At 40.0% G+C, this 25,655-nt stretch overlaps 1 protein-coding gene and 1 pseudogene across 6 annotated transcripts in view; both read right to left on the bottom strand.

The window, feature by feature from the left end:
* tinc (transmembrane protein tincar) overlaps positions 1-25,655 on the bottom strand; it is an 80,643-nt gene that overhangs the window by 52,755 nt on the left and 2,233 nt on the right. The gene's annotated exons all lie outside the window — the stretch shown is intronic.
* LOC108621230 (serine/threonine-protein phosphatase 6 catalytic subunit pseudogene) lies at positions 352-1,645 on the bottom strand (annotated as a pseudogene). The gene is made up of 2 exons (XR_016271617.1): positions 1,506-1,645; positions 352-1,424 (listed from the first exon to the last, which is right to left on the bottom strand). The product of XR_016271617.1 is annotated as a serine/threonine-protein phosphatase 6 catalytic subunit pseudogene (transcript).

Below are 25,655 nucleotides of genomic sequence, written 5' to 3'. Positions count from 1 at the left end.
GCGAAAGATACACAAAAATATGCAGTTCATATTTCAAATATTTAGGTCTCGATGCTCAGGTCGTAGACAGACAGGCGAGCTAATCCATATATGTATAGAGTTATAGAGTCAGTTCATAGTAAATTATGCATAAATCCGTTAAGAGTTTGTACAATATAAAATAGAGGCTTACAAACTCTTTGAGTTTTCCTTAAATTCATTCAAAATTTGTATTGAAAAGCTAAACTGCTGAAAGCTGAGGCTTTGTTTATTTCCTGTTTATTTCTATTTTCATTTATTTCTTTTGGTTATTGGGAAGGAAAAGGATGAAGGAAACATTTCAAGTTGAAGAAATGCTGCAAACTCGATAAATATTTTGCTTTAATTTCATTTATTTGTTAACTGTTCTGTGTGGGTGTACGAATGTGTGTGTGAGTGTGTGTGGGTTGGGTCTCTCTCATACGGTGCTTCGTTTTATAGGCTGGCAGTTACAGAAAGTAGGGCGTGGCATTGCGTTTGGGTATAACACGTTCAGCGTCCGGCACAGCCATGAAGATGTGGGCAAAGCACTCTGTGGCCGTCTTAAACCTGAGTATGGCAGCCACGTTGCCGCAGCGATAGCAATAGTTGGGAGCTGACCAAACTGTAACCAGCTTCTCGTCGAACATGTACTTGAGGCCATCGTCGACCAGCTGATGGGCGCGGCAAATGAGGCTGAGATTGTTGATGGTCATGAAGTCGTTGGTGACCTTGCGCCCGAACAGCCAGCCGGCGCCGCGCGGGCTCTGGTCCCAGCAGTCAATGTCCTCCGGATCGGACCACACCAGGTCGCAGAAGGCGCCTTTGTAAGGTATTTCGCCGATGCGCTCGATTGTGCGCATCTGGTCCAGGGTGACAATCTCCGGACTGAGTCCGCCGTGCACGCAGAGCACCTGCTCATCGATGATCGCTGCAATCGTCAGCAAGTCGAAGACGTTGCAGCAATACTTCCAGCCATTCGCATTTCCGTACTTGCTGAAGCACTCGTCGAAGAAGCCGTAGACCTTGGTGATCTGCCGCGTCTCGTGGTTGCCGCGCAGCAGAGTTATCTGGCTGGGGTAGCGCGCCTTCAGCGTCAGCAGCCTGGTGAACGTCTCCAGGCTGTAGTAGCCCCGATCCACAAAGTCGCCCATGAATATGTAGTTCGTGCCGGGCACCTCGCCGCCGGTGCTGAACAGCTTCTGCAAGTCGTAGAACTGGCCGTGGATGTCCCCACAGACAGTCACTGGGCTGCTGACCGGCTGCACATTGGCCTCCTCGAGCAGAATGTCGCATATTATCTCACACAGCTTGCGCAGCTCATTCTCTGGCAAATATTGACACTTCTCCACCATCTCAATCCATTTGTCAACATCACCCATTATAAGCGCCTTTCCAAGCAAATTGCAAATCCGGCTTCAAAACTACTACAAAAAACGAGTGAATAGAAAATGTTTTCCTCTCTCCGACAGATCTACTACATACTAGATTGACAAAAAAAAACTTACAAAGGGAGTGAGAAAAGTGTCTGAACGTAGGGTCAATGAATTTAACTATTTAGTTAGTATTTACGTTACACAAATAAAATTTTTACACTGAGCTCTCAATAAAGTAAAAATTCTTTTTGCTGGCACGCAAGCTGTTAATGAATATCATCTGTTACAATGCGACACGGTATATCGATAAACGTGTCTACCATAAGTATCGAAAATTCATTTTTATTTTAATTCATACCCACATATTGAATCTTTGCAGAAAAAGGTGTATATAAAAATGAATATGCATGAAACAAAAATTAGAAAATTAAGCTTTTTGGTTGGCCGTAGACATAAATTGAACAAAAAGCCAAGCTTATATAATTTTCAATATGGAAAAATCAATGTAAATTTGCGAGCCCAGTTTTAGATAAATAATAATATGCATATTAGCTTCGTACATTTGATTTACTTTCACTTTAAATTCTTAAACTATAAGCAAGCTTGACTCGCATTAGAGTTGTTAGTTATATAATTTATGTACTATATAATATATGTAGTTATACATGTTTTAAGTTATGGAAGCGTAATCTTTACGCTTACCAAGTCGACATCTTAAGGCTTGTCAAAGCAAAAACACGAGCGTGTGGTTGCCATAACAACCACAGAGACAACAACAACAACGACAACAACAACAACCACAACAGCAGCAAGAGGAACAAAAAAATAATAATATTGTAATAATCACCCTGTTGGCATCAACATCATTATGCGGGATTGCATCAAGTGTAGCATATGCCATGGCTCGAGGCCAACGACTTGAACAACAACAGCAACAACAACAAGAGCTACAACAATCATCCCGCGCAGCCTTTTGAGCTGTTGCTTAAAATCAACAAAACGTAAATCCGGAATCCTGCCAGGGCCACAAAGGAGCAAAAGAAATTTGCAGGCTGAATGCACAAGTTGCTGCCCAAAACAACTAAACACGGAGCCAAAAAAAAAAAAAATAGAAACACACACACACACAGAACTCTTGCTGAGCTAAGAATTTGTTTAAGTTTTTGCCTGGAATCTAATTAATTTCAAGCATGAACACATAAACTTTTCGAGCTGAGCTTCAAAGTCTATTAATTTTCGGGAACGGAGGCCTGTTGTGGGCGTGTAGATTGCGCTGCCAGGAATCTATTAGCCTGTAAACTTCTTCCGCTCCAGACACGCACACATTGATTAATTTTAAGACAATAATCATAAAGGCGTTGCCCACCTGACCACAATTTGCCAAAAACTTTGTTCTCCCACTCTCTCTCTCTCTCTCTCACTCTCTCTCTCTCTTTGTCTAGCGCGCTCTTTCGGTTGACTGGTGCGTTGTATTCAAAATGGCGCACGTGCCTGGTTATATGCTTGTGCTGCGTAGCATACTTTCCAGCGTCTTCATTTCAGCTAACCAAGGCACGTTGGCTCGGCCCGTGGCTCGCAACGGCTGTTGGACGCCTGTGCAAGTTTGGTTAGTTAATTCGCTGGCTTCCACTCATTGCAACTCTGGGCAGGCCACAGGCATGGAAACCTAATCAAAGTTCCTATTGCTGATCAACAGTGCGTGCGAGTTGGCCTATTCCCGCCAAATCTGGCTTTTATATACCTGGTTGAACTGTTTGTTTTTTATGAACCCCTGAACCCAGTGAAAATAGGGAAGTGAATAATTATTGAAATATCAGAAATTCAGATTTTATACTCTGGCTTTTAATATGAAATTTAGCAAGAGAATAAAAATTTAATACAATCTAGTTTGTTTTACAAAAAGAAATATAATTTATTTACAATTCTCGAAAGTATCCGCATTTGTATTATTAACATTAATTATTAAGCTTTTAAATGTATTTTAGCTTAGCTACTCTAGCAGCAATTTTCCCGCTAAAATAGCCTTTTCTACAGGTAGCACTACTACCTTGTCTTAAAGTTTTTGTACTTTGCTCTTGACGCAAAGTTTTCTTCGTTCGCGCTGCTTTTCCTGGCCGAGACTTGGCACGCAACCAAACGTGGCCAAGTCGGGCGCGTCGTTAACTCGTTCGGGCGCCAGTGGCGGGGTCATGAAGACTTCACCTGGTAAATAAACTTGCACAAACTGTTTGCGTGTTTGCCTGTTATTTATAATATGCTCGCCCTCGAGCCCTGCATGCCCCCTACGGCCCTACGGCCCTCAAACAGGAACGGAAAGCCTTCAACTTGACCATTGATGCCACTTGCAAGCCACTGGCCACAGACCCGGCCAAAATTTAACATTTCAAGTTGCTGCAACTCGACTTTTTGGCTTGCTCACTGCTGCATTTAAGTTTTAATTGGATTTCAGTTCATTTTGTTTTTAGCGTTTCATTTTGCTGCTGTTGCCGCTGTTGTTGCTGCTGCTGCTCCTGCTGCTGCTCCTGCTGCTGCTCCTGCTGCTGCTGCTAATAAAAGCACATAGACTCAACCAATTTTTCTGCTTGCTGACCGCCATTCATTTACATGTTTCCCATTTCCCATTAGCATTTAAGAGTGCTTCGTAAAACATTCATTTAAATATGATATTCTATCTATGCTAAAATTACTTTTCAATTATCAAATTAATTTTTTATTAAATGATTTTTTATTATTATTTATACTATTATTAATTATTCATTTCATATTTCACAAAGACTTGCTAATTAATGAACTATAAGTATTTCATTATAAAGTGTCAATTTACAATAAAATATGTCTTTGTCATGACAATAAATGGGAAAATAATGCTAAAATATTTTATGCTAGATAGATTTATTTACTGGTTCACTAATCTTTTAAAGTTTATATATCACCATTAAAAGGAAATTACTCATAACCTTCTGAAATACATCTTTGCATGACCATTTTATTGACATCCATATTTTATTACAATCAACCTTATTTTTGAAGCAGTGCATACTCAATACAGCAGTCCAAGGGGAACTTGGAAAATGTGTAATTCTTGCTGAAACATGTCAAAATGCCCTGCTGTTACCACAGAAATATTTATATTTTACTCCAAAAATAAAATTTCTCTGTAATAAAAGGATAAAATGAATGCTTTCAGCAGAAGTATTTATAAAGATTGCGCTCCTGTCTCCAACTCCAGACTCCAGACTGTTGTGCATAATTTTGGAATTAAGGTCATTGCATTTGAGGATTAAAAAGGCGAGAAATGTTTTACAAGAGCGTTAGGCAAGGCCCTCAAAATAAATTCCTCAGCGATAGAGCATGAAAATTTCTTCCCAAGCGAATTCCAGACACCACAAGAACTCTAACCCAACCACACGCACACGCACATACACACACAAGAGATCGCGCGCGCACGCACACATACACAAGTGCCCTCGACACAAGCAGTTCCTTCATTTCCGCAGCGCATTCCTGGCAAGCATCAATGTAAACACATTCAAAACTATCAACAATTTATCACGGCAACTGAACGAAATCTCATTTGCAAAAGAGGAAAAAGTTTTGCATGCGCGGCGACGAGGCGGGTCGCAGTGATTGTCAAACTGTTCGGCGACCGCAGTTGCTGATGCAGCCACAGACAAAGCAACACAAGCGAGAGTGAGAGAGAGAGAGAGAGAGAGAGAGAGAGCGGGAAGGAGAGAATAAAAGAAAAAAATAGACGGAAACAACGACAAACGCAATTTATGTTTTGTGCCAAACGCAACAAAGGGAAATGCGAGAAAAAGAAAATTGCGAAAAGGGTTTTGGGTAGTAAAGCGAACTTTTTGTGGCGGGGGAAATGGAAATAAATAAGGAAATCATGTTTAACTTTTGCCGGCTAGACAATGGCAGGACCAAAATGCTTTCCATTTCAGAGCAATCCATATATCAAAATACGCATCTGTGCGACTCGCATAATTCTTGGCCCGATTTGATTGCCCCAACGACTAGCGGACCTACTGCCTCTTGGTAGGGCTGGCCAAAATACCAGTCCCAGCTGAGGTGCCTTGCCCTTTGCTTCATGTTCCAGAATGAACAAAAATAAATAACCAGAAAACAAAACAAAGCAAAAGTCAAGTGGAGAAGGCGAAAAACAAAGCGTATATTGGCCAAGCGAGCAGGGAAGGTGGTGGCAGGAGAGAGGGCGACTCTTGGCTGAGGTGCAGCAGTCACAAGAGCAGAAGGCGCCAAAGATACAGCCCGGAACACACCTGGCTTCGTTTTTGTTTTGTCGGAACAAAGTTGTTGCAAAAAATATTAGCATAACAAGTACACGGTACGAAGACTTTCCTGCGTGACTGTGGCGTGCGTTGCGATATATGCACGTTTGTGTGCGATGTGATGCAAAGCTGTATCTGAGCATAATGGAGCGAGTGTAGTTTAATATTGCACACTGTTGTCCGTGTCTGTGGCTGCATTTGCAACCAGACAATACGGTATCCGGCTCTGCATACGGTTGCACGCACACAGATATCGAAAATGAAGGAAGTGCAATAATTTATTGAGTTGCCAACATAAAACTATTTGATTCATTATTTAATATTCGATTATTGTTCGTAGTTCTATGATATGTATAAAGTTTTAATTTAAGAATAGTTCTCATTAAATTATATATATAAACACATATAAATAAATACATATAATTTTCAAAATCTGTACAGTTTGCTTATTCCCTGAAAGTATATATGAAAGTATCGATCTCAGTACCTACAATGCCTATAGGCTTCTAATTTTTTATAGGTCCCTCTATAAAATCAATAACTATTTCCGTTTTATTGCTATTGATGATAGCCTTAATAAATACTATATTATATGAATATTACATATATGTTCGAAGGGTTCGAGGGAATTAGGGGATCTCGACTTTGAGCAGTCCCGACTAGAGCAGTTAATTTATTAATCTATTATAGATTTTAATATTTATGTAAAAGCTATATAATATTAATTTATAAATCAAAATTTTCTAGATTTTTATATATATAAATTTCTTGACCTTAATTAGTTTTATCTCATCTTTAATTTAATTTCCTAAGCTGAATAGTTCATATATGGTTTATCATATATTTGCAACGTATAAACTTAACTCAAGTTTCAACTTTTCATTCGTTTGCACGCAAATTTTCCGGCACATACACACACACAGACACAGTCTTCAGCTCATTGCCGGCAGGCAGCTCAAAAAGGATTTGTCCTGAACAGTTGCCACGAGTTGGCCAGGACGAGCATTTTCTTTTTGCTTTGCACTTTCGGCTCATTGCAGCCAAATGATAAATTTGCACTCATCCTTTGTTGTCTGCAAACGCCGGGCATTAAATGTGCTTCTATACACACACGTTCCGTCTTCCTCAGTCTCTGTAGCTCTCTCTCTTTCTGCCTCACTGTCTGCACAGATTGACTGTCCGGGGCAACAGGATACAGCAGTATGTAAATAGCCAGAGGAAGGGCTTGGCATATGCGAATGGCGAAAGGCGAGCCAGACGAAGTTGACGCGAGGATTTCGTTTCTCCAAGTTAACGAGCTGGCGGGCCAAAGGCGAATTCCGCACTCAGTTTATAATTTATGGACGCTTAAACTTTACTCCTAGGTGCGCGCCGTAGACAAAAGGCGCCTCGTCCTCCAAGAAATTTGTCCAAAATTCTTCTGCAGGGATTTTAGATGTTGCAAGCCGGAATTAATGGACGTGCAAGGCTTTGTCAGCCAAAAACAAATGAAATGCCGAGTTTTGTTAGATGTTTTATTTTCGTTTCATTTTTTTTTTTCCACATTTTTGGCAGCACCTGACCAAAAGCTGCTTCGTTCCAGCACGTGCCACATGACGTGTCATTAGGGGCAACCCTTTCGTGCCGATTCTATTAGTTGGCAATTTTCACGCCTCATTCCAGACGTGCAGCAAATGAAGCTTTCAACCGGCGCCCAGAATCAAGGTGACCCAGAGAACCCAAACATGCACACCTTTTCCAGCTTGCCACCCCCGACATCGAGACCGAGATCGAGACCGACCCGAGACCGACCCCAAGCCCGAGCCCGAGCCGAGAGGTCGTGTGGTCGTAACACATGTGGGAGTCCGACAACGCATTCGAAGCATTCAATAAATTAAAGGTACAAATGTAATTTCGTTGCCAGGCGGAGGCACGAGGGAGACTCGCAATAGCTAAATAAATACGTTCCATCCAGCAGAACTTCCATTTCCAGCTCTCGCCTTTAACGACTGCTTGTAAATAGATTAGGGTGCTGCCATGCCAACGCCCCAGCTCGACTCTGTAATGCGTGCCCCTGCCCTTTTGCTGACCCCCTTTTTTGCTGCCTTTTCGTCCACTGCCACTTCCAGCAACTGGCCATATTTTAGCCATTTTATGACACGCATTGCTCAGATGGTTCAAAGGGACTGCCAATGCTAGACGGAACTGCAGGAGTAAGTCTTACCAAATGCTCAACACTTTCAATCTAAAACTAATTAGGTCAATGAATCTTTTGATAATAATTATGAAATGAAGGCCGGTGTATATGATCTAAATATAAATATAAATGTAAATATAAATAAATAAAATAAACCAGTAATTAAAAAAAAAAAAACTCATTTTTATGTTGTTTTATACTTATTAGCTCTGTTACTTTTGTAAACTTTTGTAACCACCCTCGCATAGCATACTTCACTTGCTATGCATTTTAGAGGTAATCAGCAGTAACTCCTGAGGCATTGCAAATTGCAATGAGCAAGGGAAACCTCAGCGCCATCTGCTGTTTGTGGCTTCAACGCCTCTGCATTGGAGAGCAGAAGGGAGGCTGCAAATCCACTTGGACTGCTCAGGCTCCGTTGTGTTGCACAAAGCGAGCATTAAGAGGCTGTAGAAGTGACTGAGGATGAGTGAAAGGTGTCGAGGCGAGCCAAAGTCTCGTCAGGTGAGTGCAGGCAATAACAACCCCAACAAGCGGCCATTGATGATTCAAGCGGCAGCTGCACAATGTCAAACTGGACGCTGCCCCAGCCCCCAGCCCCCAGCCCCGGCCAAGCCATACGAGGCACTCTTCTAAATGCAGGAATTTAGGTCTAGTTATGTTTGACGAGTTGGGGTTGGAACTGGTGGGATGGCTTGCTCAGCGGGCAGTCAGGCAGAGTTTCTGTTGGGGTCACATTGAAATTAATGGCTCGGAAAGTGTTGAGATTAATCAGGGCCGCATAAAAACTGTCGCCCGGCCCGTTCACGGAAGTGCTCGGTGCCCAAAGTCCTGTGCAAAGTGTCCTCTGCGCCAGTCGCTGCTGCGGCAGCTGCTCATTAAGATCTGGCACAGTCAGGCCCAGATAGTTGGCCAACGCAATCTGGGCCATTTAATCAGCCAAACTTAAAGCCTAAGCAAATGAGCCATGTCGAGCATGCCAGACGAAATGGGAACGCGCCCGCTGATGATGCACTGGCCATGGGGGAACGGGGAGGAAGATGCATTCACTCTTTCACAAAAGCCGTTAAATGGGTTGGTCAGCAGGCAGAGTGTAGAGTAGAGGGCAGAGCGGGGAGGCAGAGAGAAAGCGGGACTTAATAACACCTGGTAAATGAGACCTTAATCTAAAGTCGAAATGCGAAACACGACCAACAGAAATTGTAAATAATCCACTGAAGTAAATATATAAATACTCTGCCCAAAATCAAAATAATATTACTTACTTCTGCATTAAGCATTAAATAATCAAATCCAAAATATAAATCAAGTTAAAGCTTAAATCTCATTTAAAGAAATTGAATTGAGTACAGAGCAATAAAGAAGTAATAAGGATAATTAGGTCTTCGATATATTTTCACTCAATCACTAATAGTTAATCACTCACAGAATGAGTTCCAAGAATAAATTAGAAAACATTCCGTTTGTTTGCTCTAGTTTATTTAATGAGCTTTATCAGTACATCACACAAGTCGTCCAAATAAAATTAAGCAAACAAGTGAATAAATAAATCAATAAATCATTAAGCGAGCCCCAAAATACATTTGGAAACTATAATTGTGTTCCGAAACTCTGATATATAGATGGAAAGTCGGCTCTAAGCTCAGTTCACAGAGTCAATGACTCAAAAGTTTTCCATTCATTTCGATAAATACCTTATGATTTATGATTATGAAAATATTTCCGTTGTATCACTACAAGTTGCACAGCCAAATGAAATGCCCTACGGGAGTGTATAAAACAGAAGTAAAGAGAGAGAGAAAGAGAGAGAGAGTGGCATAGTAACGGTCTACGGCATAGAAACATAAATTACACTGAAATCTAAGGCAAGTCAGACGACAACACAGAAAAAAAATATATTCTATGTTCTTTATGGGGGAGGGAGCTACAAAGCGCAGACAAAGAACTGAAAAATGTTTTAGGCAACTTCAACGACCACCTGGCACTGTGAATTAAAGGGGGTGTGGCAGTGGCACGGGGAGTAGACAACATCAGAAACAGCTTTCATGATGTCCGGAGACTATTTAGTTGACTGACTGACACACATAGATAGGAGCACAGACAGCTGTGTGTGTGTATTAGATACGACAATAGTTGTCCATGCAACATAGATAGCGTTGGAGCTACTGATAAGCCGTAATGGCCCAAGCCACAATGGGGCCAAATGATTGTCACAACTTGGCTGCGAGCCTCGCATGTGGTCCTAGAATGTGACTTTTTGACAAGTTCATTGCGTTACGGTCCCAAATTACAAATTGTAATTGACTTGCGAACAGTCTGCGGACACTTTGAGAGCCGTGTTGCCCTTTGCTCTCTGCTCTCTGCCATTTGAGTCATTTTTCAATTTTTGGCTCGCACTCACTGCTTGTGGCTCGTTCGTCACTTGAGCCAAGTGGCAAATGATAAATATCTAACAGCCACCCGAGCGCCTGGTAGACCATTAAGCAAGCCACAGGCACTGAACTGAACCACAATAACCACAGCACTAACACCAGCCACTACTTCTCGTACGCCTCCTGCTGCTCCCGCTCCTACTTCCCCTCCTGCAACTGCTGTCTTTTCTCATTTGCACTTGAAGCTCTGAAGCTCTGGCTTCTGCTCATGTCCTTTACATCCTTCGACTCCACTCTGGCTCTCTTCCTGTTGTGTGTTTTATGACCCAGCAGGCAGACACTTGATGTGATATTTCCTCTATCGATAGGCAGACGCAACCTCTGCGCATTTATCACATCGATTTAAAGTGGCATTACCTTTTGCCGAATCCATTCCCACTACGCTTCCACGTTCTATCTCTGTCTCCATCGGACGCTCTGGGCTAGTCCATAACTAAACACGTACTTTTCAGCGTCTGTCAAATGTAATGGAAGCGCAGGCGGCACAGAGAGTTGGGCAAGAAAATGTTCTGCTGCACACTTCAAGTATTCCATTTATTGGCAAAATGACGTACCGGTACCTCCCCCTCGGCCCCGCCCGCCACACTCTTCTATTGACAACTAAGTACGCCTTGTCGAGCTGTTGGCAGTCTCCCAGCGAAAGGGAGTTATCAAATTGTCATCAGCTTTGCAATTTATCGAAAGAATTCCAATTCGATTGCTCAGAATATTCTGAATTCTCGTTTCCCATTTTACTTTAATTTATTGATGAGCCTACAACAATACAACTTGCATTTGTGATTCAACTTAAATTGTTATAGGGAATTCTTCGCTACTTCTTAAAGTACAAAATATTTTTAATGGTCTACTTTTCTATACAACTTTCTATTACATGTTTATCAATTTCTCAAATTAATTTTAGATAGCTCCTAATCAAACTGTGCCAGAGAGTATTTCGTTATCGACTTGGCTAAATATTTGTCTAGAATGCTTGTACGTTATTCTTATCGATTTTTTGGTTGCGTTTGATTTTGGTTTTCGTTTCGTTTCATTTGCTTTGCTTCGATTTTCCCTCTATCTTGCCTTTGCACTCGCTCTCACTTGCGCTCTCTCTCTTTCTCTCGTTTTCTTTCTCTTCCTCTCTCTGTCTCTCTGACTTGTATATATGCATAGTCAAAAAGTTTTTATCTGGCTCTGCTTAGCAGCGCGGGGCTGTCAAACAATGCGACGGCATTGGAATAACACTGCCAAGTGCAGAGAGCGCAGCATGAAGGGGGCGCGGCAGTACCAAAAAGGCAGAGCGGGACCACTGGAGCCACCTCTAACTGCAAAGCATTTCCAGCACTGGCAGCAGCAGCAGCAGCAGCAGCGACATGGTTGGCAGTTCAAGTTGAAGTGGCCGTGTACACACAATTGTAATTTTTCGTAAATCTGCAGAGATGAAAATGCAGCATACCCAAGCTGAGCCCACAGAGCCTCTGCCCCAAACCCTGTCCTCGCTTACGCCCCTACCACGCCCCACAAGCGTGGCAGATGGCCCTCGAGGCGAAGCTGTTGTAAAGTTTAGTTTTTGGAGTTGATTCATTTTAATGAAGGAAATTCTGTTTGCCAAAGTGTTCCGCCAGAGACTTCAGCCCAGAGAGCAATAGAGAGAAGACAGAGAGGGAGAGAAGGAGAAAACGAGAGAGAGGAAACTGTACAATAATCAAGTCATATCCTAATCGATTCCATCCCTAATTGCACACCGCCCGCCCGCTGTCATAAGAACGTGAAAATTAATTGCATTCACACCTCGAAGCTGTTGTCGCCAGAGAGCAGATAGCAAACAAAACCCCAGCCCGAGGGCAAGCGGAAAGAGAATGCAATTAACACACATGAGAAGCCAACGGAGAACCGGAGAATTGTGCAGAGGACACACAGTCCCAGTCACAGTCACACTTTGTATTTCAGTTTGAGTTTAATTGCTACCTGCACGGTAGCAGGTAACAAAATTAGTTATGACAATTATTTTGACATGAAGATGGCATAAGACACGGCCAGGGGCCAACAGAGAGACGGCGCATATTCTCGAGATGCATTCAGATAAAGATCTAAAGAGCTGCACACAAAAGCTATTAAACAGAGTCTGCATTGAAATGCTTTAGATTAACATTCACAGAGACGCTGACAAGGCTATTATAGCAAAAAGATCAGACGATGCCTGACAGGTAGGCAGACGAGCGAGGCAGGCAGACAGCAGGTGTGCACAGCAAATCAGTTAAGGCCAACGGATCGCCGAAAAGATGAGCAGAAAGCAACCACTCGTCAACGGCCCTGCAGATCTCGACTAGCTCAATTCGCACCTGCCGCAAATCAAAGAGACGCCAGCGGCAGGTGCGACAGGGACAGCAATAGCCAACAGAACAGGTAAATCGAGGTAAACGAAAAGGTAACACAATACCCAATGGCGACGCTGACCGCGACATCTGTTCTGCTCTTTATTTGCGACTGCGACAGCGAGGGGTCCCGAGGGGGCTGGGGCAGCGCAGCGTAGGGAACGCACATGTTGCCCCATCGCACAGCAAAGCCGGTTTAACCGACAAGGGTAACCCAAATTTTGGCATTGCCATTGCTGTATACCGTTGCCGTATAATTTTCGGCATTAGCTTGCCCCAAATTAATGGCCAGTTGCAGCAGCAGCAGCAGCAGTCCGCAGCCGACAGCGACTCGTTTCCCCAGCTCCATCCGCTGCGGCAGCTGTTAGATTTTTGCGGCCGAAAAGCCGGCTAACCTGTTCTGAGCACACTGTAAAACAACAATTGAGCCTCGTTTGCAAATCAACTTATCAAAATTATTTTTGAGCCTAAAAAAATATATACACATTATAAAATGGACAGACTGAAGATACGAATAAAATATATCTTATTTATTTAAAATCTTTTTATTGTTTTATTAGATCAAGATTTTCCATATATTAACGTTGGGATAAATATATAAGGAATATATTATATTATTATTAAAATTTGTAAATATTTGTATTAATATTGGCTAAACAATACTTCTCATTTTTAACTGGATTAAAAGTAAATACAATCCAGTTACTTGAGCACGTTGCCAATTTCATGAGTGAGCGGATATTAACCCAGAATTCAGAATATTGATTAGCATAATAATAATATATATTATTTTATTATTGCCTTATTAAATCTTCATGCAGTCATCATATACACGTGGTAGTAGATCATTCAATAAGAATCAACCCCCATCAACGACGGTCTCGCCACGCCTCTGAGTATCTGTATTTTGTGGTTCGGGTATCCGTTAATTGAACAAGACCACTTCCATTTGTTTTCAGTGTATTTTTATGACACAGGCAACATGACGTAATTGTAAGCCTAACTATATGAAATACAAATAATATTGGGAAGCTAAAGTTATATTAGAAATAATTTTAAATTGCATGTAAAATTGTATACAAAAATAAGTTTATTTACATTAAATCAATTTAAATACCATTCCTTCCACTACTTTCGATAGTAACTGTAATGTAAATACACATTTATCAACATCAAAAGTATTAAATAAGGCAATCAATTACTAAAGCGCCCTCTGTTGCATAGTGTAATTAAAAGGGTAGCCAATCAGGATCATATTATTGGACGCATCGAATCGATGTTGATGACGCTCTAAGTATTTCAATTGGCCCGATTAATTAATTAATGTTGCGTTGAAGCCCGCAATTACAGTGAATTACCCAAATGTTTCATATTAACGCAGCATGTCTGTCAATTAAAACTTTTTACAGCACCGACATTATAAACGGCTTGGCTTCTCCCTCTCTATGGAACAGTTGAAAGTCGTGGTCGTGGAACGTGGAGCGAGAGAGAGGCGTACTTAATCGATTTTTGATTTCTTATTAATGACACGCACAGGATGCGCGGCAACTGAATATAACGATGCCATAATGCATGCACCATAATTCGTGATTTTCGACAGGCCGCACTGACAGACTGACAGGAAAACATTTACGCATTTTACATTTTAATAATGAGCCATGTCCATGCTCAAATTGGCCATGTTTATTTAATGCGACTGTATATTTCATGAACTGATCGACAATTGTAATGCAGTTGTAATTTAGCTAGAAAACCCAATCGGTATGCTTTTCAAACAATCACCAAAATCTATTCCATAGACTCCAAATTTAAAACTGTGTTTTCGGTACTTTTGAAGCGTTTTCATATGACGAAGTATCTAAAGCTTCGAATGTTATCGGCTTAAAGTCAGTAAAAAACTCAAGTCAGTCAAGTCCTCAAACATACTTGTCTCCATATATCTTAGCAAGATACTTTTTAGGATTAGTGAATCACCAAGTAACATAAAAAGGAAAAATTAGTATCCCTTGTTTTTAAAGGTACAAAGAAGTATATTGGTTTGCATAAAAATAGTATCGCCCAGTAGTACAAGGTTCTTACGCGTTTTTTATATGCACATATCAAATTTTCGGATTTAATTCGAGTGTCGAAGACGAGTCCCATTTGTGTTGGCCAGTGTCGAATCAATATGTCAAACGTTAAATGTGTGCAACACCATTCTGCTGCAAGTTCACGCAGTTCTGTTTGGGTGGCTAAAGGGAAAACACGATTGGCAGCTCGATTTTATGGATCGCCTCGCGTGTCTGGGCGCCTTGAACTTGATGTGCGGCCAGCGGCACAAGGACGAGGCAACAGTATTTGTTGTATTGGTATTTGCTGTTTGTCACTTGGCTTACTACTCCATTAAGGGTTGCTCTGCCTATGGCCAACAGTGTTCTGGCCCAGTTAATTGGGCTGCCATTACATGGCTAACAACGATAATGAGCAACGACTTAACCCACCGACCCAAATTGGAACATGTACATATATGGTAACGCTTGGAGAGGCTTCAACGAAAGCTGCTTAAAACGGCCGGAAGATAGCAAGCACACGCATACACATACACGCTCAAGCACACACCCATTCGCACACTGGCGCAACTTGCAAAGATTTACGAGCCAGAAATCATGCGGTGAGTAGGTGACACGATTTAAACTCGAATTTAATATTTGACAAATGAATGGATTTTTTTAAAATTAATCAAAATACATTTCATTTTTTTTTTATTTAATTATATTTTAGCATCTATCCAAAATATTTTATCAAACAAATTATTATAAAAAAAATTCTAAATTAGTCAGAAATCCTTTTCAATTGAATATTGCTAAATCCTTCAAGGATATTTGTAAGCCAAATCAACAAATATCGATTTCTATCGATAGGTAGGAAATGGCTATCAATAAATTTATATATAAAAATATTGGGATATACAAGATCATAAAATTTACATTTTAAGCTTTTTGACTTTTGTATTTTACGAGATGTCTGCATGTTTTCGTATGGACTAGATTACAAATTTAAATTTTGATGGGTGCTGCCACGCCCCTTTCACTTTACAAAAATTGCTTTATTTAATTGTCTTCAAACAGAATTTATGCTTTTAAAAATAAAATAAGAACTACTTTCTATTGTAACACTCACTTTTCCCTATCAATAGATACATACAAGCATAATGTTAAGTTAATATTGACTATTACTAATTTTATCATTAAAATTCAGTTTACAGCTCTACTCGCCTTTGTTTACAGAGAACCACGTTGATTGTAACTGGTTTCATTGGAACGATAGCTCTGAACTATGACAAAGGGAAAATACAATCTTGAAATTTATTCTTGATATTCTGAAACTTTGCATCTAGACCACCAGCTGAGTGATTGTTTTTAGCCTTTTCTTTTACTATTGTATTGTCTTTTCTTTCAGTGTACTATATTCCACATGTAGCAACAAGAGTCTTAGCCCACCTTATTGCTGCTTCAGTCTGCCTCAGTCTGGGACGCCGGCGCCTCTTAAGCGGCTTTCGCCAAATGTGGACACAGTAATTAAGTTTCAATTTGTTCCACAGTCCCCATCTTCGTCATCTTCCCCATTATCGTCGGCTGTGAGCGCCCTTAAGTAGGCAACAGCAAAACACACACAATTTGAATAGTGCAGAGGAGCAAAGATGATGTTCAACTGCGCATCAGCCCAGCGAAGGGATGATGGAAACTTTGCATTCCCGTTCACGTTTGCAGCGCGATAAAGCGAAATCCCGCTGTTAAATTATGCGCCATTTAATAAAGCTACCAAACGAGCATCTTTCGAGCAACTTTTACACAAATTATGCTCATCAAAATGAAACAGAAAATAGCAGCGCGACAGGCTCGACAGCGCGTTGGCTCGGATGAGGGAAGGCGGAAGGAAATGCGGATGCGAATGCCTTTGCTGACAAGTCCTTGCGTTGATGAGCGACAAAGGAATAAAATACAAAATACAAAAAAAAAGTTACGCAAAAGTCACGCAACACACATTTAAAAGGTCCTTGCAAGGAGCAGAGAAAGGAAGAGAGAGAGAGAGAGAGGGAGAAAGAGAAAGGAAGAAGGAGGCAGCCGCAATGTCGCATAGGTAACAAAGGTGACCAATAAGCCGCCCCTGAAGCTCAGCTGGCAGCTTCTTTCGTATGTGAAATATATGGCATGCGGCATGCGGAATTTGGCAAGTAGCAAGTGCGTTGGCTTGTCATCAGCTTGGGTAAAGGCCAACGATGGCCTAATGTCGCCGACTTAAGCTGCGCGCCCCAAATGAAATGAAATGAAATATACTTATGTACAAGTCATTTGCATTTGCATAAAGGCGCGTCAAAATAAAAGGCAAATGGCAAATGGCAAAAGGGCGTGGCACCGCGGCGGGGCATGGCATGGGGGAACAGATTGAAGCAGCCATATGGCAAACGCTTCACGTGCTGCAAAGCCAACAAAGATTAACTAATGCAGCAGTGCGGCATGCGGCATAAGCAAATTCCCTTGAGTATATAAATGAATCCAATTCCAAAATGCACCCAAAATGTGAAGCTGCAGCAGCTTAGCTGCAAATAGCTTAGCTGGATATAGCATAACTAAATATATTGCATGCATTAGTTGCACGTACTAAACTCTTTTAGACTCTATTTAAATCGCTGAAATAAGCTGTGAAGCTATGAAGCTAGGTTTAACACACATAACTCAAATCTTCTTCGGAATTCAAAGAGAAATATTTTTAAATAAATATTTTTAGTTTGGCAAACTCGAATACTATATTTAAAATAATTCTCTCAACTAAAGAAATTTCTAAATAAAACCTTTTAAAACGTTAATCTCTCTCTTTTAAAAGCTTTTATTATGGAACAAATGGCTTACAAGCCTTATAAGGCTTTTATATCTTTGTTTGTTTTTTGCGCAGCTACTTTTCTTTAGATTATTTATTAAATTGATTGTATTTGTCATTTACGGTTTAGCTTAAAATAAAATATAGAAGACAACGTTTAGTTTCAGCGCGTTTGCATGAAAATGGTTTGGGTGTAGGCCTAACCAAAGCTTCAAATTCAGTAAAAAACAAAATCGATGATAAGTAGAGGGCTCAAGGACACATTTATCGATTTATTATATAAATTTTAGATAAGCCTTGAATAGATAATTAAAAACCTTCGCTTATTTGAGCAACGAATATCTGAACTAATTTTAAATAAATGTGAGCCTATCTATAATTTTAGCATTTCCAAATTCAAACATAAGCCATTCAATTGCATTATTTATATGCAGCTCCAAGTTCAAATAATTGTTAAAATAATGTTAGACGAAAGAGTTCTAAATACGCATTTATGCTTCTTACGAGCATGTCAGCTAAGTAGAACAAAACTCTAACTACTATTCCGCAGAGGCGTACGTATACCATGAGCAACCAGAGGCGGGATAACATTTTGCAAAACCCCAGAAATTTAATAAGTTTTAAATAAAAAGTTGGCGAGCGCCATTATAAAAACTGTTGCTGTATTTAGTAGCTGCGACTGCAACTACAGCTCACTGCGAATACCTGAGGCATACGTTACCCTCTCTCTCTCTCTCTCTCTGCGTCTCTTTTCCCCTCTTTATCACTCTCGAATTTTTCTTTCTTTCTTTCAATTATTTGAGCCCCCCTCCTGTAGCCACTCAGCACTCCAGCTCGGATGCTTAAAAGTCTGTGGCTGTTACTTTTGCGAGTGCAGTTGAAATTATTTAACATTTCTTTTTAACAAAAATACCCAATAAAATAGGTGGGAAAGATATGGTGCAAGCATTGAAAACTTTCTTTAGCTAGACTGAATTTGGGATATTTCGATAGATATATAAATAGATATTGGCGGATTTCAGCAGATATTTTTATAAATATTTACAAGAGCACTGGCAAGGGTAATTATTCCTCAAGACATTTCATATCCATAATTTTATATTTTTCCATGATACTACATACATATGTTTACACCTGCTCACAGCACAGTAGCGCATGCAACGAGGTATCTGCTCGTGAGGCATACCCCGTCAGACATCAATGTATGCATTTCATTTTTTGCCAACGTCGCATTTCATGCAAATGAAGTAAACTTGCGCGAATGTGTGCGTGTATGTGTGTGTGTATGCAAATGAGCTTGTTTGTATGTGCGTTGGCCCATGTAAATGTTGAAGCTCGTGCAACTGCAGCTGCGCATAGCGAACCGTAAAAATGCTGCTTTACTCGGTTTATGCTGACACCTGATTTATGGCTTATAAATACAATTTTAATTTCGCACAACAATTAATATGTAACAATACTAGGGCACAAACGCACACACACACACACGCACATGTACATGTGTTTGTATAACAGAATCAAGCAAATGCGATTAGCATTTTAGAACATTTAAGCCTCAGCAGCGAAACGAAATGTGAAAATGGCACCAGAGTTGGGCATAAAGCCCACACAGAGAGCACACATGTATGTATGTAGATGACACACAGGACACAGTCCCCCCACTTCAACCTGTAACAACAACAGTTATTGGCTAAGACGCGGGCGCAGGGCTGCAATGAAAAGTGTGTGGTACGCTAGGCGTAAAAATCTGCAAACAAGTGGGCAACAAAGCGCACAATTGTAATTTAACTGCAGTCAGAGTCTAGTTGGCAACAACAACAACAACAGCAACAGTAACAACTGGCAACAATAACAACAACTCCAGGCGCAACGACAAATGTGCGCGCCTCAAGTGTTGTAAGCGGCTTTTGTTGGCAATTGTTTGGCAAATGCAGAAAAGCGAAAAACGGAAGAGTGCGAGCGCGGGGTGGAAGAGTGGGCAACTGCAACAAAATTGGTAGGCAAATGAAATGCACACACACACACCCACACACACTTCAAGCACACAGACTCACCACACACAGCTCACAGACAGCACATAATCCACTTTGCTGAGGCATCAGGCACAGCAGCTGCATCAAAGTCGGATATTACACATACGCCTCGTTGTGCCGCCGCTAGCTGGCGGTCCGCCTCTGTGTGTGTCTCTTTCTCTTTCTCGGATATTTCCCATAACTACCCTATATTTAAGAGCTATCAATTTTGGATAAGGTGACTTTTTACGCTGCTTATTAGATTCCTTTATTTTTAATGTATGGAAAGTCTTTTTTGCCTGAGAGATAAAATAATGCCTTATTTATCTTTGACATATTATTATACTATTATGTAATATCTCAGATTTTTACAAAAAAAAAAAAAAGAGTAAAAGAAATTAATAATAATATAAAATAAAATACAAAATAAACAATAATTTTTTTAAGTCAATATGAAGAGATTTGTCTTTTAGAAAAATAGATAAAAATTATTAATAGTTTTAAAAGTTTGTTTGATAAAGATATCCGCATTTAAATACAGGGTATATCATAGCTCATCAGTGCCTACGCATTGGACACTTTAACTTCCGTTTCTACTTTTAGCGCCACGAATTGGTTGACAAATGTCACAGCGACGAGATCCAACTAGAGCCAAGCTCCATTCACAACTTCGTCTCCCCCCCTTGACAGCGCTGCACCCCTTCAGCTTCCAGCCGGCGTCATACACACTGTCAACGACCAACAAATGTAAAACAGCATAAAACACTCGTCGCTTCAATGCCGTGACGAGTGTCCCCGCATCCCCCACCCCATTCAGACTTATATACCATACGATGCTAGTGAAAAACTTGACACTTAATTGTATCTCCTACCCTCTCTCCCGTTCACACATTTTCCTCTCTTCCGATCACTCTTCCTCTCTCTGTCTCTCTTTGTTTCTACATATATATGTATGTATATTATTTTTTGTTCTTTTTTTGTCATCTATGTTATCTTTGCAATCGTCTGGCGTTTGCTTCTGTGCCTGCGTCTGTTTTTGTTGTCAATTGTTGCACATTTGCCTGTCGCGTACAACTCATCTAACATTCTGGGCCAATGTCCCCTGCCATATGATGCGACGGGCAAGCTGTTAACAGTGGTGCGGTAGTGCTGTGGTGCAGTCCCTTCCATTCTGTGGTTAGGAATGCATTATTCTTACACACAGAGAATGGAACAGCTGTAACAATGAGCAATATAACAGTAATTCCTTCAGCAGGTGTGATACTAAGGAATCGTATCAAGTCGTGTAGCGACAACGAATGAAGACCAACTGACCAACTGAAAATGAAACCTGAATATTCTTCGTTGGGCCTTAGGTTAAAGAACATCATAAAAAGAGAGAACATTAAATGTACTTACAAAGAAGAAGAAGAATCATTCATAACACATCCGACTCAGTTTAATTCTATTAATAAATTTTCTATTAAATATTTAATAATTTATGAAGTAACTAAAATTGATTCATTTTAACAAATTAATTTTTCTTCTCAAAAAGTTGATATGTATTAGGTGACCAATATTTAGTTATATATATCTATAATCTGTTATAATAATTAGATACATACGTTGATTAAATATATTGATTATATACAATATAGTAATTTATAATATAAGTATTAATATCATGATACAGACGAATTCTTATAGAGATTACGTATTATCAGAAGCTCTTCAATTTCGCTTCATAGCTTAGCGAGAGGAAAAACTGTAGCATGTAGCACAGATGAAGCTAATGGGGATATTTGATATTTAAAAATATTTAAAATTATATTTAAAATATATAATTAACACATCTAGAATTACGTGCCTTAATATTAGCTTCTATTGTAACGTTAAGTTTTAATACATACGATATTTTTATCTGTTGCCATTATTAATCTTTTTTCAGTTGACAAAAGATTTTGAAGTTCATTTGCCTCATTTTGTCTGTATCTGTCTCTCCCTCTCTTTCTCTCTCTCTTTCTCTATAATATATATCTTTCTCTATATTTCACTTTCGCTCCTTTTATTTAATGGCCATAATCAGGACGCCATTAATTGGTTAGTCAACTTAATTTAAGAAATCGAGAAATTCAAATTTGTTGAAGAGGAAGAATTTTGCAAGCATATTTCATATAAAAGTTGCCCTCTTTTGGGCGAAAGCGTTTAATCAGACTTTAATAGCCATGAAAAGGACATCAGGTCTTAGATCAAATAGCATCAGCAACTAAAATCCACATTTATGGACGCCCTGCCTCAAGAAACTTTTCGGCAGTTGTCGCACGGCCTAAAGACATAAAACAAAAGTTAGCTCGTCCTCTCCAAAAGTTGGACGATATAATGGCAAATACCAAAGAAGCCCAATCAAAGGGGAAAGGGGAGCCACGATGGACTCCAAGGAGCTCCGCCGGCTCTGGGGCGGACGTAATGTGGAGAAGCATTCGCAACACAAAACAAAACATAAAATAAAATACTGAAAATTAACGACAAATTGCGCATCATTAAAAACCGAAACGGAGCACAATGAACGCTCGGGAGGAGCAGAGGGACAGGGAATGTCCCAGCGCAGACTAAAGCCAATAATGAAGACAAGGCAAAGCACCAGCCGAAGCACCACACGCGTGGCAAGAGGAAAGGGGGGAGGGATGGAGTACCGTTCAGGGAGCACCTGGGTACACTCATTTATTTGATTACAAGCCACCAGAAAAGCAACAATGGAACAAGAAAAGAAAAACGGCGAGTGAGAGAGAGAGAGAGAAAGAGAGAGAGACTAAGGATACTCCTTACTCAGGATTTTGGCAACTCAATTCCTTTAGAGCTTTACAAAATTAGAAAATATTTGCAGCATCAATGTGATGGAATTTACACGAATCGATTTCATTTCGCATACTTCACTGTGCAAGCACAAATCATTTAGCTTTAAGTTACAAAGAAAACGGAAAGTATCTAAAATATGTTTTGATTTGAACTCTAAGACTATATATAATAATATTAAATACTTTGAGCTTTTTAAATATTTAAAATTAGAGATTGTCTATCATTTTTCAGAAGTAAATTTGTCAGACCTCTATCAGATTTAACAGAAAAAATTAAATACTTTGTATTTGATTTGTTTTTCTTTAAAGAAACATTATAAAGGAATTTGCGATTGTCTGAGAAAAGATATATGTAAATTGTATTGGAACTTAAACGGCACCTGCATAATTACACGAAGCCTTCAGACTTTCTCTCCCCCTCTCTCTCTCTGTGTATACATTAATGCCGATCTTAATTGCCAGACAAAGCCATACACGCCCACAGATGCATGTGTACACACTCACACACACATATACACACGTATACATATACATATATATAGTCAAGTTGACACGACGTCGCCAGCCAACAAAAAGTCAGCGGCTCTGAATTTCCCAAAAGACAAGCCGTGCCCGTGCTCGTGCTCCTTAAATGACTCACTTTGTGGGAAGTGAGGTGCCCACCCGCGTAGGTGCTGTCGAGGCACCGTCAATCCCCACCCCATCCCCGCAGCCCTGCATCCTCCCTTCACTCTTCGTTCAGCTACCTCCGCAGGCAAAGTGACAAGCCGTCAAGGCGCACGTGAGCTTCAACTTGGGTTCCGTTGTTGTTACCTGACATTTTTCTTTATTTTGTTTTCATGTCTCTATACTTCAACATGTTCTTTTTACACATTTTGATAGTTGTTATTGTTGTTGGTGTTGTTGCTAATGTTGTTGAGTGCCTTAATAAAATGCATAATTTATTTTAATTGGATTCTTAGTGTGTTCTAATGATCATAGCACAGGCAAAAACACAGCAAAGTAATATGCCAAATAAGTTTTGATTGGCTGCAGGTAACTTTACAAAATAAATATATTTACTCATATTGACTGTCTTATGTATATGCAAATTATTCATATTTACCAGAGATATACATAGTGAAATAGATTATAATATCTATTTACTTTTCCTCTCTTGTGCTTTTCATTTCTCTTTTCTGTTTCTGTTTTCTGTTAATTTTTTTCATTTGCTGAACATTTTAATCAGCATGTTTTTCACTTGACTTCAATCTTTCCATTTACTTTATGGCAGGTCCTCATGCCGCCCTCAGTTCCCTGGGCGCATATTCCCTTCTCTATTTGCCGTGCTCAAGTTTGTATTTTACTTGATTTTTTGTGGGTCTGCGGTTACTTTTTAATCAAAATAAAATGTTAAAGCATACCAAAGTACAGGCAAAGGCAAACAGGATAAACGGCTAAGTGGAGTTGAGCGATTATGGAGACAGAGTTGTACCCTGTAATAATTGACTTGACTTTTTTGGATGGAATGTACATGTTACATCTGAGGATACAAGTATTACATCAGTACAGGTAGACAACATATAGTATATTTAAAAATCTATATCAACTTCATATACACATGTGTAATTGGTCTTCAAAAACCCTTTTTTATGTCATTATTATACCCTTTTATGACCAGCAAATATGTATGCATAAGCATAACCAAAATCAAGACCAAACAAACAGCAAAGAGTGGCAGCTACACACAAAAAAGCAACAACAACAACAATGCCAGTCCAAGGCACCTTTTATGCCGCCCTAAAACAATCTCATTCCCTTATTGCTAGTTGTTCTAAAAAAGTGTTTGCTTTGTTCGTGCTGTTGTTTTTATTGTTGTTATCCATTATTTAAAGCATAATGTCACAATAAACGTGAAAGGTGCAAAATGTTGTCCCAAAACAGCAGCAACGGCAACAGTAAAAATAACAGCAACAGCCGACTCCCTCTCTCTCTCCCTCTCTCTGTCTCTCTCTTTCTCTCTCTCTCACCTTTGCATAAATTGTTTGGTATGAGCAGCCAGCGAACTCTTCTAACGGCTCTGCGTTCACGCTGCAGTTGACTGAGTCCCTCCCATTCCATTTCCACTAGTCATTTCCTCTAACCATCTCCAGCAGCAGCAGCAGCAACAACAGCAACAATTGCCCGTTGGCAACTTTAGACAACTAGCAGCGTTGCAAAACACCAGCAACGTCATTGTCGCTACTTCTAGGTTCGCTGTTATTTTCGTTGCAATTTTTGTCTTTCTTTTGCCATGCATTCTCCACCATTTTCCAGGCTGCCCACTTGGAGCCTTTTTCTATCATTGCCTTCACTCAAATGTCTCGCAGAAGCTAAATTTGCTTGAAATGATATTATGCCCAACTCCGTGTTAATGGCGAACTATGGAAATAGACATTTCAATAGGCCCGAGAAACTCTCAGCTTCGCCGGGAAATACACTAAAGCCCCAGCTAATCTATGAATTGGACATACTATATTTCAAGTTTACGTAAGTGTATTAAAACAATCGCACGCACATGAATACACACACGCATAGAGATGCACAGGCGAAATTAAAATCCATCCATTAAATTCGAACTTAAATGTATAAGTATGTCAATCGTCGTAAATGAACTATACGTATATTTGAAAAAGAACAGAACAGAAATTCGTCTTTGTCAAACCTGAAACTCCAATATCACATAAAAACTTCTACCCTCGCCTCTATCTATCACTACTTCTTCCACTCATTTCCTCTACCTTCCACTGCTTCTGCTTCTCAAAGCCTCACCGATCCAATCACTTATGGGGTGATAAAGCTCATGTTAAAATAGAAGCTGACTAATTCTAATAGAATTCAATTGAGATCGAATTATACAGTTCCAAAAGCAATGAATTTTTGCAGATCTATAAACAAAATGGGAAAGGCTGGAAAGTCCACTGGACTTGTCGTTCGTCAATTGTATCGCAAAGTTTATACGACTTTTATTATCGATATAAATCGATCATATTATTTTATATTTAACATGTAAAGCTGATATTATGCTACGAGTTCCTATAATAAATACAAAGTTTTGTTATACTTTGAATTGATATAGCAAGATCGCGGGGTTCAGAGTTCACTCAAGACCAGACACAAATTGAACTACCCACAATCCCTGACTTTGAGCTGTTTTAACATTGAAGATATGACTTGTTATTTAGGTAGTTTGACTTGCTGTGACTCCAGAGTGACCTGCAGCAGACAGTTTGGCACACTTCGATATGCATTGGAAGTAGTTGTCCGTCCGTTGCTATATATTTTAACGCACTTGAAGCCTATAGAA

The sequence above is a fragment of the Drosophila arizonae genome, chromosome 2 (genome assembly GCF_054131065.1).
Source record: "Drosophila arizonae isolate 15081-1271.41 chromosome 2, UAZ_ARI_1.0, whole genome shotgun sequence".
Taxonomy (NCBI): domain Eukaryota; kingdom Metazoa; phylum Arthropoda; class Insecta; order Diptera; family Drosophilidae; genus Drosophila; species Drosophila arizonae.
The sequence above is the reverse complement of the archived record's forward strand: the minus strand, read 5'-3'. Positions and strand labels throughout refer to the sequence as shown.